Source organism: Sinohyriopsis cumingii, chromosome 3 (genome assembly GCF_028554795.1).
Source record: "Sinohyriopsis cumingii isolate HCF-2022 chromosome 3, ASM2855479v2, whole genome shotgun sequence".
NCBI classification, from domain to species: Eukaryota; Metazoa; Mollusca; class Bivalvia; order Unionida; family Unionidae; genus Sinohyriopsis; species Sinohyriopsis cumingii.
Genome location: NC_142963.1, coordinates 21,933,778 through 21,950,968, shown reverse-complemented (window position 1 = coordinate 21,950,968; position 17,191 = coordinate 21,933,778). Strand labels below are relative to the sequence as shown.

General features: G+C 34.1%; 1 long non-coding RNA gene across 3 annotated transcripts; it reads left to right on the top strand.

Moving 5' to 3' along the window:
* The first annotated feature begins 3,307 nt into the window (after positions 1 to 3,307).
* LOC149802522 (uncharacterized) lies at positions 3,308 to 11,654 on the top strand. 3 transcript variants are annotated; one of them, XR_016419919.1, is made up of 5 exons: positions 3,308 to 3,445; positions 4,847 to 4,942; positions 8,932 to 9,042; positions 9,861 to 10,001; positions 11,096 to 11,654. It is a non-coding gene; the product is annotated as an uncharacterized LOC149802522 (long non-coding RNA). The 3 variants fall into 3 exon arrangements; XR_016419920.1 differs by having other exon boundaries at positions 9,829 to 10,001; XR_016419918.1 differs by lacking the exon at positions 9,861 to 10,001.
* The last annotated feature ends 5,537 nt before the right edge of the window (positions 11,655 to 17,191 follow it).

Sequence of the window (17,191 nt, the reverse complement as noted above, 5' to 3'; positions counted from 1 at the left end):
CGCCATAATTATTAAATATCTAACACCTGGCTGGAGATAAGGTTCCTGTTCGAGTCCCATATGCAGCTGTCCCTTTCTCCGCATCCAGTACAGGGGCACCGACGGCCAAGTGGCTCGCGTGCTTAATTCATGACCAAAAGAGCGAGTGTTTAAATCCTAAATCCCATCCTTGTGTTTTTGGCAAGGCACTTTACTCCAGCAACACTTAATAACCTACTTGTGCTGATGAGCTGTAAAACATAAAACTAAATCCCTCCCCCAACCCTGATATCGGGTATCCATCTTGGGGCACCCATTACAGTCTTGAGAAGCGTGGTGTGTTTGTTGGATTGGAAGCAATAGTTTTGTTAGCATTGCTGTGGACCTAGATTTGGATAGCAACAATCCTCGGAAAAAGTAATGGATCATAACCCATATTGTTTTATATTCTGGACCGGATTATGACTGGGGAGGGGTAGTGCTTAAGGGAGGGAAGGTCGCTCAGTTGTTACTTCAGTATGGGGGTTGTCTATAAAATATGAGGGTCTAAGGCTATATATAGCCTTATTACACAATGGCTAACTCTGGCCCTGTTTATATCCCATAAGAGGTGTCCATATTTATATCATTTTTTTTTTTTTATCTGTATCACATAGAGCCTTAGATTTTATGAGCAGTCTTTACAAATTAAATTGTTACACTTTTTACGGACAACTATATCATCTTAAAAGCTTAAGTTCTGATGAAGGACATAGCTAAAGTAAACAGCAGGTTAAAAGGACTCGATCTTATATGTGAAACAAGTTTGGATTACAGTAAAATCTTTAACAGGATGTGTAAGTCTTCATATACTTAATTCCTGAGATATACGGTATTTATTCGTACCAGAGAGCAGTATGCACTTCAATCAATCAGCGCGTGAGGATGTTAATTGCACTATGGCCAAAGCAATTCTGCATCTGTTAGATCTATCATTGGGCTCCACAGGGGAGACAAGCGATGATTGAAGGAGAATCATTTGGCTCCCACTGTTTTCATCGTTGTAGTATTTGCTGTTAAATTCCCCGGACAATTAGTGCCAGATAACCCGTGCTTCTAGTGCATTAGCTTTAAGTTAATATGCATCGGATACAGACAAGGCACATCTGATTTTTACACTGTGATAGCAGTGTAGTTCTTTGTAGATTTTCTCATTTCAGCGTTGTCTTGAATACTGATTTGTACCATGAAAGCTTCACAAACTATCACACCTAAACAAATTACGATTTAACATTTCAGTGAATTCCTTTTTCAATGTTTTTGCCCCACGGGAATTCTGTATATATAAAATCAATGCCTTGAATATCTTTGTTTTAAGCGGACTATGTGAAGCTGAAATACCACAAAATCCGTTCCCCTGAAGCCTGTCTGATAAGAGAATTAAAGTAAGACGAAATTAGAGCATCGTTCTGTGGTGAATTTGACCTTTGAACATTCACACATTTTGAAGAATGCAAGCTGTATCTGATAGGTATTTTTTAAAAATAAGTAATATAAAACTAAACTGAAATAAGATTCGTCCTAAATAGATTGCTATCCGAAACAAATATGTTTTAGAATGAGAAGACCACATTAACGAATCTAGTGTTATGTCCAAGCCCTTTAACTTATTTTGCGCACTCATGGCTAATTATGTGTTTTCCATGAGAGCAGTGTTTGTTTTGTCCAAAATGCAAAACTTTTTTTTTATCACCTCAAAATCTACTTTATGTCTTAAACAAAAAGGTGTTTTACAGATTCCGTTGTTTGCTTTTTTGTCAATAGAAAGAAAATTTGCATTGTTCCTGTCAGTTTCACACAATGACTGATCTAAAGCAAGTAATGCTAATTTAAGACAAAATTATATATATATATATATATATATATATATATATATATATATATATATATATATATATATATATATATATATATATATATATATATCTTTTTGCAGACGATAAAACAACGTGTTAATGGATAATAAGTTGTTTAAAGACATTTTCAGTTCTCACCTCCCCCATCCACTCATTGCAGGCATTTAGAGTAACATTCTTTTCAACGAAACAAGAGATAAATTTGGCCACTGTAAGCAAAGCAAACCCCCTTCCCAAACCGAACCCCCGTAAAAATAAAAGAATGGAATTATCCATGTTTTGGCACAGGACCATGGAATAGGATTTCTAGGAATCTATCAAAAAGATGAAACAACGTGTATACTTCGGATGCCGGATAAAGAGATCAAACATGTAACTGTTGAGATGTAAAGAAAGCGTATCGATATTGCAATGTCGGGATGCTAACATCAGGCAGGAAGTAAGGTCAGAAAACATACTGAAAGTGATGTAATTTCCTTTCTGAGTATTATTTCTCAAAAAGGAAATTTTATTTTGCTATGGGTTGTAAAGATTTTTCCATGACCGAAATTTCTTAAATTTGTTTCATTCAACAATGTTGATAGAATAGAAATATGAATTACTTCTTTAATTCTTATTTCATATTCTTGACAGTACATACTGAAGATAAGGAGAATTATATAGGGATTCATTATGAATCATACTTGGTAATTCAGACTAGCTAATTCACATTTACTCAGTCATTAGTCATTGGTTTATTTTGCTCTTTCATACAAATACTTCATTTTCTACTATTCAACACCCTCTCATACCTGAGATTTGTACCTAATACGTGTTACATTTTTGATTGAGGCCGTGTTCAAAGCTGTCATTTTTAACTTAAGCCTTTTCATTAATAGCACATTCAGCACAAAGTGTATATATATATATATATATATATATATATATATATATATATATATATATATATATATATATATATATATATATATATATATATATATATATATATAACCGTGTGCCTGTCAATCACTTCATTCTTTACGTCCTGATATTTATTTCAAATTCTAGAGGTACATGTAATGATGTAATGTTACAGTCTTTTGGGACTGTATACCGATAGGTATTGTCCAAAATAGGAATGCTATGGTGTGAAATATAGGAATAAATATTCGGCATTTGATTACTCTGCGAAATGGGAGTGGTGGAAAAAAATGCCCGACAGTACCTTGTAACATTTAGTGAAATAAAACATTTAAACTAAGACTGATGATGTACTTCCATCTTCCTCTCTTGTATTTGTTAGTACCTCGCGCAACTCTGGAAAATCTCTGATGAGGATTTCATATGGTATTCAACTTAAAACACATAAACAAGGACCGTATCTGTCAATAGAACAGACAGTATTTATCACTTCTCTGCCAATCAACTCTCCCCTTTAAAACAGGTGATGTCTGCTTCCTTAGACTTTCTCTGGAACCAACAAAAGAGCAATTACTGCTAGATTCACAGGAACCCATCAGCGCTGTGGTGCAAATCGTATCTCCGTCTGAGGTGTTGAGGAAAGAGGCAAGATAGACATCAACATGCCCGTAAGTACTCACCTATACGTGTATAGTGCGTGGATATGGATATAGTCTATTTTGCGGGAGTGAATGGTCCAGTGCTATAAACTTGACCTTATACTTCATTTGTATTTATTCCTCCTTCATTTAATTAAGTAGCTTAAACCTAATAGTGTAATTATTAGCTGAAGCTTACTGCCAGAAGTAACAGTAGTTATACAATGTAATCCAAAGCAGACTGGAGAGCGGGGCTTCCTCCCACGAACTAGGAATGTCACGTGTGATTAAACTTTGGTTTGGGATTTGGGTGTATTACTGTATAGCCACACTCTTTACGACTTGGGATTTGGGTGTATTACTGCATGGTCACATTCCTTACGGTTACATGGGTGTATTACTGCATGGTCACAACTCTTTACGGTTATATGGGTGTATTACTGCATAGCCACACTCTTTACGGTTATTTTGCGCCTTGACTAGTAATGTTACATACCAAAGGAAATACATGGTAACCAAACCGGACTGATCCGAGGCTGACTAAGCTAATACTAAGGAAAAAAAAAACCCTGATATTTTCATCAAGATAAAATGTAATGTTATATTTGATAGTAAAGTAATATGCTTTCGACACTTATTTAAAATTTTTGGTTAATTAGACAATATTATATTATGCAGTCTAGCGTGGGTTGAGGGCAAATTTTAGGATTATAAGCGAAATAAATGCATATCTTTTATATTTTTATTTGACCAGTTACAAATGGTATTGGAAAGGCTGTTACTGATTTCCAATTGTCGAATCTCGATGACAAACTCAAGCCTCAGTTTGTAAAATCCCCAGACCTATGAGACAAAGAATAAGAAAACCTTTTATGATGGAAACCTGCGCATTATACGCATGCTCAGTCAGATTCTAAATTTAATTTTTAGTCTTATGATTTGTCAAAATATGGAACGTGAATTACAAATTTTGAATTGGTATATTGAAAGAAATACATAATCTTGCAGGCTAAGTTTACTGAAGTATTTCTGGCTTAATGGACAAGATGCATTTAAGGTTGGTTATAATGAACACATGAGAAACCGATAGACTATGTCGTTCCTGTCAACAACCAAATTTTACAATGGGCAGGTCCTGTCTGCATACGACAATTATGATACGCGCACAATTTAAACTGTATTGCTCCAGACAATTCTTTAAACTCTCATAAATCTGTAATGTTTGCTATCGAGTCTATTGAAAACGTCCGTTCTATGGAAGCGTTGTCCAGCATTACTCTCTGCAGTGTACTTAAAATCTTGTAAAGTTGGAATGAACTTGTAAGGAATAGCCATCTGTCCATACAGGCCACTTGAGTTTCTTTAGAATTGACCAGTAAATGCAAATCTGGATGGAACAAAAGTGAAGATATAAGGTTCGTCTTTTTTCAGTAATAAAAGAAGCGGAGCTTGATTGGTCGAATCAATCTACTACTGCAGGAATGTCCTTAATACGAGAGAGAGGTCACATTGCATGTACTGCAAAATGTAAGTTAAAATTATAGGAATTAAATTAGTTAAAAAGTCTTGCTGTGATGAAAAGAAAGTTGTGGTCATCAGATTTGTCCTATAAATAATTCAAAATTTGATAACGTGTGTGGACAAGAGAAATGCAAATGAATTATCTTCAAGGGTCAACATTTTTCGGCTTTTTGTTGTATTCATATTGTTTATTCAAGAAAAATGATCACTATTCTGATCCAGATTTAGGATCGTAACACTTTAAAAAAGTTGGGTGATCGCAAATTTAAAGACTGCAATTACGCAAGTGGTTGTACTCTTTCCTTTCCTTAAGGCTTGAATTTTACAAGTGTATTCTTTTATTCACAGTAACAATCGCACCCCCGCCCACACCCCAAGTTATCCGTGACTGTATATGCGTCAAGGTTAGGATCGTATATGAACAAATTGCATGTGTTAAAAGATGGCAACCCTCTGGTGTGATAAATGGCGCACAATTGACGTTAAAACACCTCCGCTGACAGACAGGACGCTGATTTAGACTTTGGTACGGTTTAAATGACAAGCTTGATGAGGGATTCCACTGAGTTTTGATAAACTGACAGCAGATGGGCGGGAGTTGACAGATACAGTCACACACTGCAGTAAATTTCATCTGACAGGTTCGCCAAGCGTAGATTTTGAAAACCCCTTAAGCTCTGTTCCAAAGGCATCTGTTGCCAAGATCAGATCAGAATAATTCTGTATCTTTGGTAAGATTATGCCATTTTCTTACCCTTATGAAGCCGATTTGCCTTGAGGTTTGGTCTATTTGTGTTACTGCTATTTCTGTGTATGAATCATGAAAAGTCTTTGCGAAAACTTTCGGCAAATGAGCAGTGCCTGCTAAGTCACTTTCAATTGTGCACATGATTAAGACAGACAGACGAACAATTTACTTGTTCTTTATTCACCTACTTAGAAGATACCATGTTCGAAATATCTTTAAATGTTTAACTTTATTGAAATGATAAAATGTAAATGCCATTAAATAATTTTCTTTTTAAAACAGGCAAATATAAGAGTGACTATATATATATATATATATATATATATATATATATATATATATATATATATATATATATATATATATATATATATATATATATATATATATATATACACTGTGCTTGAGATTCCCATATCTTGTTCAGAAAAATATATACAAGAGCAACTCGACTTCAGCGTCAGTTACCTTTTCTATACGTGTCAAATATATTGGTTTCGATTGCTTGTTTTCTTTGCCAATCCTTCATCATTAAAATGAAAAAGACCATTTGAATAGCTGTAAGACTTTCGCAAGAAAACTTTGTATGTGTTTGATTAAGCAACACTGAATCAGTTGTCCTACTTATCTCTGTCAAAACGTTACTTTCAATTTTTAATGTATTTTTTATATGCCCACAACGTGTACGACTCGGGCGGTTTTTTTTGTTTGTGTCTGTTCGTCCGTATCTCCATCACGAAAATTAATTGGGCTAATTGCACAAAATATATTCGATGTAGACAAATAAAATTTGGAATACATTTCTGTATTTGTATTTAAATGATCTGTTTAGCGTTCAGGCACTTATTGGGGGGGGGGGGGCAGCATGAGGGCTCTGTTTGCAAGATTATGCAAACCTCGCCTTAAAATTAAATATGCACATTTCTATGTATATATAGATGACCAAATTAAATTTCATGTCACTAAAGCAGTTCCTTTTACAATTTTAATTAATTGTTTTAAAACCATTTTGGGCATTGTGGTGAAAACGTTGTTAACACGATGTACCATCATTTTGGGCATTGTGGTGGAAACATTGTTAACACTATGTACCATCATTTTGGGCATTGTGGTGGAAGCATTGTTAACACGATGTACCATCATTTTGGGCATTGTGGTGGAAGCATTGTTAACACGATGTATCATCATTTTGGGCATTGTGGTGGAAACATTGTTAACACTATGTACCATCATTTTGGGCATTGTGGTGGAAACATTGTTAACACTATGTACCATCATTTTGGGAATTGTGGAGGAAACATTGTTAACACTATGTACCATCTTTAAGATTACATACGTCTTATAAAAACATGTTTTTCACTATATTTTATCCCGCTTAAGCAGTTCTTATTTTTTAATAAAATATATATTCGGAACCTGGTACGACCTAAGTGAGACCTACTGAATAAACATTAGCTCACACAAAACAGGCTAAGAAAGCAGATAACCCTGGTAATGTGACCAACGTTTATTTTGCTAATGAAAATTGGAAGTATAAGCGAAAATAGGAGTTTTAGAATTTATTCAAACTTGCTAACTAACTGACTGACTAGCAAGCTAAGCATCTAATTAATTCTTATTTCACTCACACACCTATTCACCATCTAACTTAGTAACTGACTAACACAGACCAGGTGAGGTTCACCGGGAGGAGGTGAACCTGTGTTCCCACTTCCCTTGAACGTATGTAAGAGTAAGCTTTTTTTACAGTTAGATAGTTCAAAGTATGCACTGGAAACGTCTAAAATGTTGGAACTTGCCTTTTAGACCCCATTAATGCTTATCCCCCACTTCCCACGCCTTCCCCACCCAAGAAGAAACACCAATTGAGAGTTTGCTAAGTTAAAACTATACCATGTCAAATCAACCCAGATATAATAAATGCACCGCTGATGTGCATTTAAAAAGGTTAGAGTTCTGGCACATCGAAGTATTATATATACCATAGTTACTACTGCCTTTAAAACTTTAATTTAAAATGAAAAGGTCAGTGAGCCAGAAACTCTCGCATCCTCAGCTACATCAATTACAAACAGTCTGACCTACACGATGATGACATTTTCTAAAAAATTACAGAGTGAAAAAGAAATGCAAAACTTTTCATCTGGTTTGTATTTTTACTCTAGGTCAGTAGGCATGTGTTAAAAGATGCTTATTTACAGAGGTATTTATTGCGTTCGAGTATTATATGAGGCTTTGACTAACATCGCAAAACTCGCAGATCTATAGTTAATGCCTAAGAAGGCAAACATGTTGTGCGCAAGTAGTAATATTCAAAACATTTTAGATCATCTAACTTGCGTCATATCTGTGAGAAAGTAATCGTCACACACTAGGTTCGTGACCAAGATGACCTAATTAGTGTCTTCTTTGATTTTCTATTAATACACACACTACGCTTACGCCGATGCTTATTGTGTTTTGATGCATTCATGTTGAAACTGACACGTTTTTAAGCGACTGGACGGAAAGACTAAAATTCTATGATAAAAGTAATGACTCGAAGGAAAACGTTTCAATATTGCACAAGTAGACAGAACATACAAAGTGTTTTAAAGGTCACACCGACTAAAGGTTTTGTGTATTAGGTTCAAAACCTTATTGGCTTAGAACTGTCACATGGAAAACAAAGTGAATAAAGGAATAGCAACAAAGGTGATAAAAGTAAACAAACTTTTATGCATAGGGATTATTTAATCAGGAGTACAATGAAATAAAACTGCTCAGATAATTTAATTATGTTCTGTTTAACATCAGAGTGAATACCGTGATTTCGTCAGTACATTATGACGTGTTTTTGATGACAGCATAAATACATTACCTTAGGGCTAAAGCAATATGGTTTATCAATTATTGAAACTTCCAAAGTAATCAATAAAATGGTACAAGTTGTAAATTATTCTATTGTTAAAGATTAATAAACTTAGGATATATTCTACTCGTTTTTAGATCTTATTTTTTCAGATTTCTTAGGTCTGAGTTAGTGTTTGTGTTCGTATGGGAAGCGGGTGTTGGGAAGATATTTCTCAGTCTAAGTAATTATCCCATTTCTTGAAGCAAACGTCACAGTGTTCAGTATTCCCTAGACCTTATTGCAGCATAAAATGGACCCTTCGTAACTATTTAACATAAGGAATTATAATGTATAATGTTTAGCAGCATGAGATATTAAAATGTTTTTATTAGATGTTTTGTCCGTGTTTTATAGTGCATGGCGCAAAGTACCAATTGTCTGCGTGGAAAGGATTACTGATGGGTCATAGAAATGTGAAGCAAGAAATATCATGCAAATGTGAGATTAGACCATCTTGAATCTGTGGTAGGTAGTTGATTAGAGGATTATTTATGTGGTTCTTGCGTGTTATTTAAAAACACTTCATATGTCAACGAATGTAGTAATCAGGTCATAGGATATAAAAGAAACGGATTCACACCCGACTCACATAGGAGTTGTTTGATTCGCCCCTTAGCGAGATTCTTACGTGTGACAGCACAATCTGGGTGTGTGACAATGAGAATATTGCGTATTACAGTTCAGTCTGGGTGTGTGACAGTGATATATGTATGGATTTTACCTCTGTATTGAACTTCAGGTCAACTATGTAAGATTGAATTGGTAGGTAACAAATAATAAATTATATATTAAAGAGAGAAAAAGCTTGAATGAATAAATGCATATTAAAGAAATAGGTATACCACTATAACAACATCTGAATCAATACCATTAATGTTCAGATGAGTCATGACAGCACATGAATGTGTCATGTCATACAAGATTAATCTTTGATATCAATAGTCACTGCAAAGAACAATTGACGATTTCACAGCTACTCATCAATCCTGGTTAATTTATGAAAAGGTGTACGTCATTTGTACGTATATAATAAATCTGACAGCAAAGCACACTGCATGTACGCAGTTTACATGAACATGTTTCAGGATTAGTGTTTGATGATTTGGCACAAAACAAATAACCACACATCTATATATTTGCACATAACATCTTTCTTTCAACTGAGATATAGTATATGTATTTTCTTCATGTTATATTGTACTGCGATGACATGCATTACTCAAAATGCATTTTGTTTTGCTCCTCGTAAAGTCTAACAGTTACCGTATATACTCGCATATAAGGCCAGCCAACTAACATCAACAAAGATCCTGATCTACCGTGGCATAATGGGCCTGCAGATCGGGGTCCATTGTTGTTTGTTCTGCTGATTACTCCTAACAAAACTGCATATATCCAGATCTGACGGCGCAGTTGATAAGCGGGTAAGTACGGTAAATCAGACGTTATCTTGGTCTTTCAAGCAGGCCGAAGTCAGTATAAGAGTATGTAAACCCACAGTGTTGTGTTGTTCAGTGGATGAAAATGTCGCAGTTTTGCTCTGCCTGTTATAATTTATCATAAACTGGATATTTACAAATGGTGCACAGACAACCCTGCCATGTTTTAATACTCTTTATATAATTTTGCTTGTACGGAAGCACTTACTCGTTGTGACTTAAAAAGGCATGACAAAAGTATCACTGTCAAATCTTAAAAATAGCAATTGTCCCGGTCATATTTATCTCAGATACCAAAAGATCAATTTATCAGACTAGACCTTGTTTACGAATTAGATGAAAATTATCAATCAATAGGTGACTGTCGGTATGTAAGGAAGAAGTAAACAATTATTCGTTGCTATCTTAATATGAGTCTTTTAGTTTTGATCAGTTACTTGAGAAGAATTATTTACTAAAATTATTCGTTGGAATTACAAACTGCTTACTGACATTTCTTGTTGTTGACTAAAACATTATTTTGGAATTATTGTGAATTCTTTCAGTGATATTCGTGATTGAATTATTGTGATAAATAAGAGATGTCGATATGTGAGCTTATTCAAGGTTAATGTTACATCTGCTCTTTCAAGATTTGGAATTTATTTGAAACACCACTGGAATTAATTCGGAATACTATTTTCATTTGGATTTGTGATATAACTTTTAGTATTATTTGTGATTTTATTCAAAAAATACTGTCAGTTCCTGTTAACTTTGATAATTAAATCATTTGTTGATTTTACCAAACTTGTTGGTTTTGTTACTTTCTATTGTAAATTTAGAATCACAGAGTCGTAACACACACACACACACACACACACACATATATATATATATATATATATATATATATATATATATATATATATATATATATATATATATATATATATATATATATATATATATATATATATATATATATATATGAGATAGCAAATGCTAGTGCGTTCATGTGATTCTATATAAGGTTCATATAATCTGGTTGATTGAATGACAACATTTTGTATATTTAACAAATTTTTTTTTTATTTTAGTCCAAGCAGCAAGATAAATTATATCGGAAATAATAAATAGAGTTTTAAAATAATCTACCTTACACACTGATTGTGCAATACGACGATTCTTGGTAATGGCACGGAACTGCATATTGCTCTCCGACTCTAACGACAACACGTCGGAGGAAGCCGTCGAATGGAAAAGTAATTTACCAAAATGAATTTCAAAAGTGGCATTCCCAAAGAACTTGAGAAAATAGATGATCTTTTTAATGAAAACATTTGCACTTTGTTGAAATGAACAATCCATATTCGAGGTCACCCATCATTGCTGTGACAAGGAAAAATGATGGCGGAGCAAAGATCAGCGTGCATCATTCGTGAGGAGCCCCAGGGGAGGATCGTCGCGTCAACAGGGCCATGACACCACGTCTGAACCAATAAGTGATTGGTGATGAAATTACGGAATTTCTGTCATGCAGCTAAATAATGCATAACACAAGCACCCGGGCTCTAAGTATGACTTTTTTTGCGATAGGAGTAAAATTGAAAATAAAAATAAAAACAGTGGTCTAAAATAAAGATTGTAGTTTCGTTTTGTGAAATTTTAATAGTTTCCTTTATCATTCTCATCTTTTCCCCCCTCAAATCCTTCCTTTTAAGAGCCTAGCAATAACTTTTCAACGACTATGTTTATCATCTGATTAACGTTTAAATCATTTATAAAGTAACGTTATAAATAAAACATATAGAGATTTATGTTGCAAAGAGATAAATTACCGAAATTGAATTTTTGTCGATATTTTGGAGTTTAAAATTACGATCTTAGATATCTTCCTATTCTGTTCGGATTTATACGAATCTTTAACAAGCACACACTGACAAATGGTCTTTGTGCCTCCTGAACAAAGTGCGTTTCTGTATTCTATACAGCTGCGCACCAAACTATGAGCTTATCACATCTCACGTGGAGCTGAATAACTAAAGAAAGAACAGTTGAGAAGAAAATATCCGCATCTATCAGGGCCGGATCAGGTTAAGTGATTTCGGGAGGGGAGGGGGTTTCCAAAATTTCAAAAGGGCCCAGATTTTCCTTTAAAGGACACCAGAGCAAAAGTCGATGTGTCTATTTACTCAAAGTATGCATACTATTCAATAAACGTGCGCAAGAATAAAACGATTATACAATTTGAAGCGACATGTGACTGTATATTTGTGTGTGTACGGTTTTATTTGTTTTAGCTGGGGGTCGGGTCCGGAAACCGCCCACACATCCGGCCCTGTCTGTTTCAATGTATTTGGTAGAAACAACTACGCACTTTTTAAAATACCTGAGCCAGTCTAGATCGCATGTTTGGCAGGTCACATAATACTTCTATACCCAAATCAAATGAATTTCTCGCTAGACAAAGATGAGGTTGAAACGATCTTCGTCTCATAGATAAGACACAGAAGGCAAAATGATTTAATTCAGTGTTTGATATAAAATGCATAAAAATCAAATCTTACATGGTAAAGGTTGAACACGAATAGTTTTTGTTGTATTATAAGGAAGATGAATTTGTTTTCTACACAATATATTCTGTCAATTTTTCATAAGCAATTCATCATTCTTAATAGCAAATAACTCTTTGGACAATATGCTTAAAGAAAAGAAGTAAAGAGCGAAAATAAATCATGTAACGGAATGTTTTCCTTCGTCCCTCCCAGTCATTATCTTCGCCATGTTTATATCCATCTCGCTTTGTTAAGAAGGTGAAAAGGACGACCATAAGGACGTGTACGTTAAGTGAAAATGAAAGTTAGGGATGCTCAAGCTCTTCGGTGTTTTATAAGCGTTGTCAGTGATTGATGATTTTAAATTCCCTTTTGATTTTGATAAATGAGCCCGGAAAGACGAGGCTTGATTAAGCTTGTCATTTTAAAGTTCTCAATTCCGAGGAAGTTCTGTTGTGAAAACCTTCTCGGCCTTTGGATTAAGTGTTCAAAATTGCTCTTCGAAAGTTTCTCTTTGAACAAGAAAAGTTGTTAAAATGATGTGGCGTTACTATCGAAAACCTACACGCATCAGACATTACGTCGCTATGCCTTCTCTTATTTGTTATGGTTTTTTGAGGCCTTTGAAGACAAGTATCAGGATTTTCAATAGAACAGAGAGATTGGGTGTAAGACTTTATCACTAAAGTGTACTGCCAAAAAAAAAACCCCAATAGTTTTTCATCTTTCAGGTTCAGAATCACGCGATAGTATTGACATATGTTCACGAAGACAAATTATTCTTGGTCTGCAAAAGAGCTCGAAATAAATCTATATTACTGACATTAATGCCTTATCTATATAGTTCTCTGAGATAAAAGGTAATGATGCCATTTCAAGATATCAGAGGATAAACTATGAGATAAAGACTGAAACCATTCCATGCCAGGTATATATTCTTACGAAACTTTATCAGAATTTTTACAACTTCGATCAATAAAACGAAATAAATATAATGGCAGCATTCATCAAAAGGTTTATGGAGAAATGAAATAAATTCTGCAGGAGGAAGAGAAAAATTAAAACAATAATCAATTTCTACACATTAGCGATATTTTTTTGACATCTTGAACTCTCTGTAGATAAATCTCGAGTTACAAAAGAAAACATAATGTCCGGTGCACGTGTTAAGCTGGAGACCTATTACGGAACCGTTACTGGAACTCTTGCTAAAGTATTCAAAGATCCCATCATTCAGGATTTTCATAAATGTGCCATTTGGTCCGAGTCCGACATTAACAATGATTCACGATAATGTTGCTGAGCAAAATAAATTGGCTGTAAGGACTAATTCAATATTAAAACAGATAGCTTTCATGTTGCATAAATTCAGTCTACTTTTCTAAAAGGAATTCTACTTACGCATAGCAATACCTTTACAAAGTTCGGATTTATTTCAGTAATGAACAGTACAAATTTATATTATCAGTATTTTAAATATTGTAAATATCAAATATGTCATTGTTTTAATAAACAATTACAAAGAAAGCATTATGAATGGTACTGACACTACTAATTGAATTTCTGATTACTATATTGAATCAATATTGATAGGAAAATTTCTTCTCATTATTGCAGCCTACCTAAAAACTCCTTGGTTTGTGAAAAGGTAATTTACCATACAGTCTGTAAAGGTAGAGAAGGCGAGCAATCAGCAGCAATGTGTAGAACTTATAATTACGTTGTACTCAGAAAATTGTATTGAAGAGTTTGGGATTTAGGTCCACATTTTCCGCTCGTATTGTTGGAACTTGAGCTGAAAGTTGAGATGCATGGGTTCTGTTTTCTTTATCCAGCATAGTTTTATATGTCATCACCTGTGGAAATCAGTAATTTCGCATGTTATGATAGATCTATTGCATTACTATGAGCTACAACAAAATCGAGGAATTGTCTCCATTTGGGCGCATTACGAATAAGTAATTTTCTCCAAACAAACTGGAATCAAATTAATCCACTGAGGTGGATGCTAGTGTAAAATGCGATAACGAACTACGAGTAGGGTTTCTTCCCAATGAAAACTGAATTAAATTAATCACCGATGGAAAATACAATAACGGAGAACGACAATTGTGTTTTAAAGCCACCCCCCCCCCATCATTAATTTTATTTGTTGCCTTTTTCCTAAAGGAGATTGAGAATTAAAACTATGTGAAGACACTTGGCAAAATAGTAACCAACAATTTTCACATTGTGAGTGTATCGTGAAAGAATGTGAGGTAACTGTATCTTTTTTAAAATGGTTTCCTGTTTTCTTTATTTATAAAATCATTGCTTTTTGTCGAATTGTAATTTACGTCGATACAATTTATAAAGATCAGGAAGCGATTGGATTACAATTGTTGCATACTCAGTTATCGAACAAGTTAGTTTGTGCCGACCACAGATATAAAACTAGCTAGCACGTGCTTAACACAATTTACTGTAAGCATGTTTATAAAAATCTCATCTTGTGTAAATTTTTCAAACTATTCGGTAATATACTCCATTCTTATTTATCAATATGTCAGAAAACTGTCATCTAAGTTCAAAATTATATTGCTTGATTGTTGGTTGGGATTTTTGTTGTCGTTAAATTTCTTTTCTTTGAATGCTTTATAAAATAATGCGTTTCCGCCCCAGTCTGTATGAATTCATTGACGAGTTGGCACTTAATTAAGTCTTTAAATAATTGTTTCGGAGGATGCATGCCTTAATTTTGCTACAATGTCGAATTGTCAAATCAAGCTTGATTTATAAACTCATGAAGATTGTCTTACGGGGTTGTTCGATTAGAAATTCAGTGCTTTTATCACAAGTTAATATCAAAGGAAAATAACCCCAGGATTGGGAGTAAAGCAAGAAAACAAATCAATCAAGGCTAAATTGAAAGGTACTTTTCTTATTCGACTGATGTGTCATGAAAAATACAAACAGTGCAGCGGCAAACGGTTTGAGATTGAGCAAATCTAAGAACATCAAAGCTTAAAAATAACAACCATATTAAATACAAGGAAAACGTCAAAGCTTAAAAATAACATCCCCATTAAATACGGGGAGAAACGTTAAAGTTTAAAAATAATATTCACATCAAATACGGGGGAAACGAGGACAATTGGATAGACACTACGTTATTTACCTAAGATAGCCCACTGGCTGGAAAATAATTCTACCCAACATGTGTTTCTGTTTATTCCTCTCTCTCTCTCTCTCTGTAAAACTTTATCAAATCTTATTCATCGAAAATGTTACATTACCTATTTAGACTCCAGTTCCACTCATGATGTTGCATATGATATTGCAAGGAATCGTTCTATATTTTTCTTGATGGGATCTCGTAAAAAAATATGAGAGGGGTGACTGGAAACTCAGCTTCAATACTCAGTGTGATACACAACTAAAATTTAGAACGCAACTATGAGCTTTAATTTCTTTTTAAACTTTTGAATGATATATAACCTAGCTTTATCGACTTCCTATACTAGATTATATTAGCTGGCAGTTGAAAAATGAAAAACATATATCACATACAGTAGTTGTAATTACTCAAACAAAATTAGAATGTCAACATTCTCCTTTGCACAGTTTTGCTAAGAAAGTTGAGCCGTTGAAAATAGGGGTCACTAGGTCAGTACAATATAAAATTTAGTTATGTCGATATTTTTAAGACAGTGTGTGTGTGTGTGTGTGTGTGTGTGTGTGTGTGTGTGTGATACGATGTGCTAAAACTGATATGTTGATAGACCAATCAAGAGAGATCGAGATCGAGAGATCTTGGGGATTGGGGAGACTTACCATATTATTCTGCTTTTTAGTGTTCATCCTTATATTTATCTGTTGATCGATAACAGTCGAGTATTGGTATATCAAGAAATTTTTATATACGAACACTTTAATAGCCATGCCCTGTATATATATATATATATATATATATATATATATATATATATATATATATATATATATATATATATATATATATATATATATATATATATATATATATATATATATATATAACGTAGGTCCTTATAGGGTCGGGTAAGGTCTGCCCACAAATCGTAGCACAATGTGCCAGATTTAATTAATGAACATCTCCGACTCTTTCTCAGAAGCTGAAGCAGCAACAGATGTATCATGTAGAAAGTTGATTAACATAATACACTTTCAGTTAATTAGCAAATGTTTCAAAGTGCCGAAACAGATCAGCATGACATCCGATCTCGTTCAGCATACATGCATCCATTCGTTTGATGTTTACCTGTTCATCTTCAGACTGGGTGAGATAAGATTCTTATCTTTGTCTCTAATCTAATCGCTTGCGAGGCCCGTCCTTATATGTCGGCGACAATTTACATCTTAAGTAATACCCAACAACATCAGGAACATATTTAACATTTATTATATTGTCCTACTGAACGTCTGTCAATTATTAATTCAAATAACGCCCTTTCGCTTGAAGTTGCTTTCCAAAAACCGAATGTAGTATTGCACGCCATGTGCACGTCTAAATTCCATGTTTTGCATATGTGACTGAAACTATTAATTTCGCCTGATCTATTCTCCATGCTAATAATCCTGTAGCTTTTGTATTTGTTATACACAATAAAATATACACAA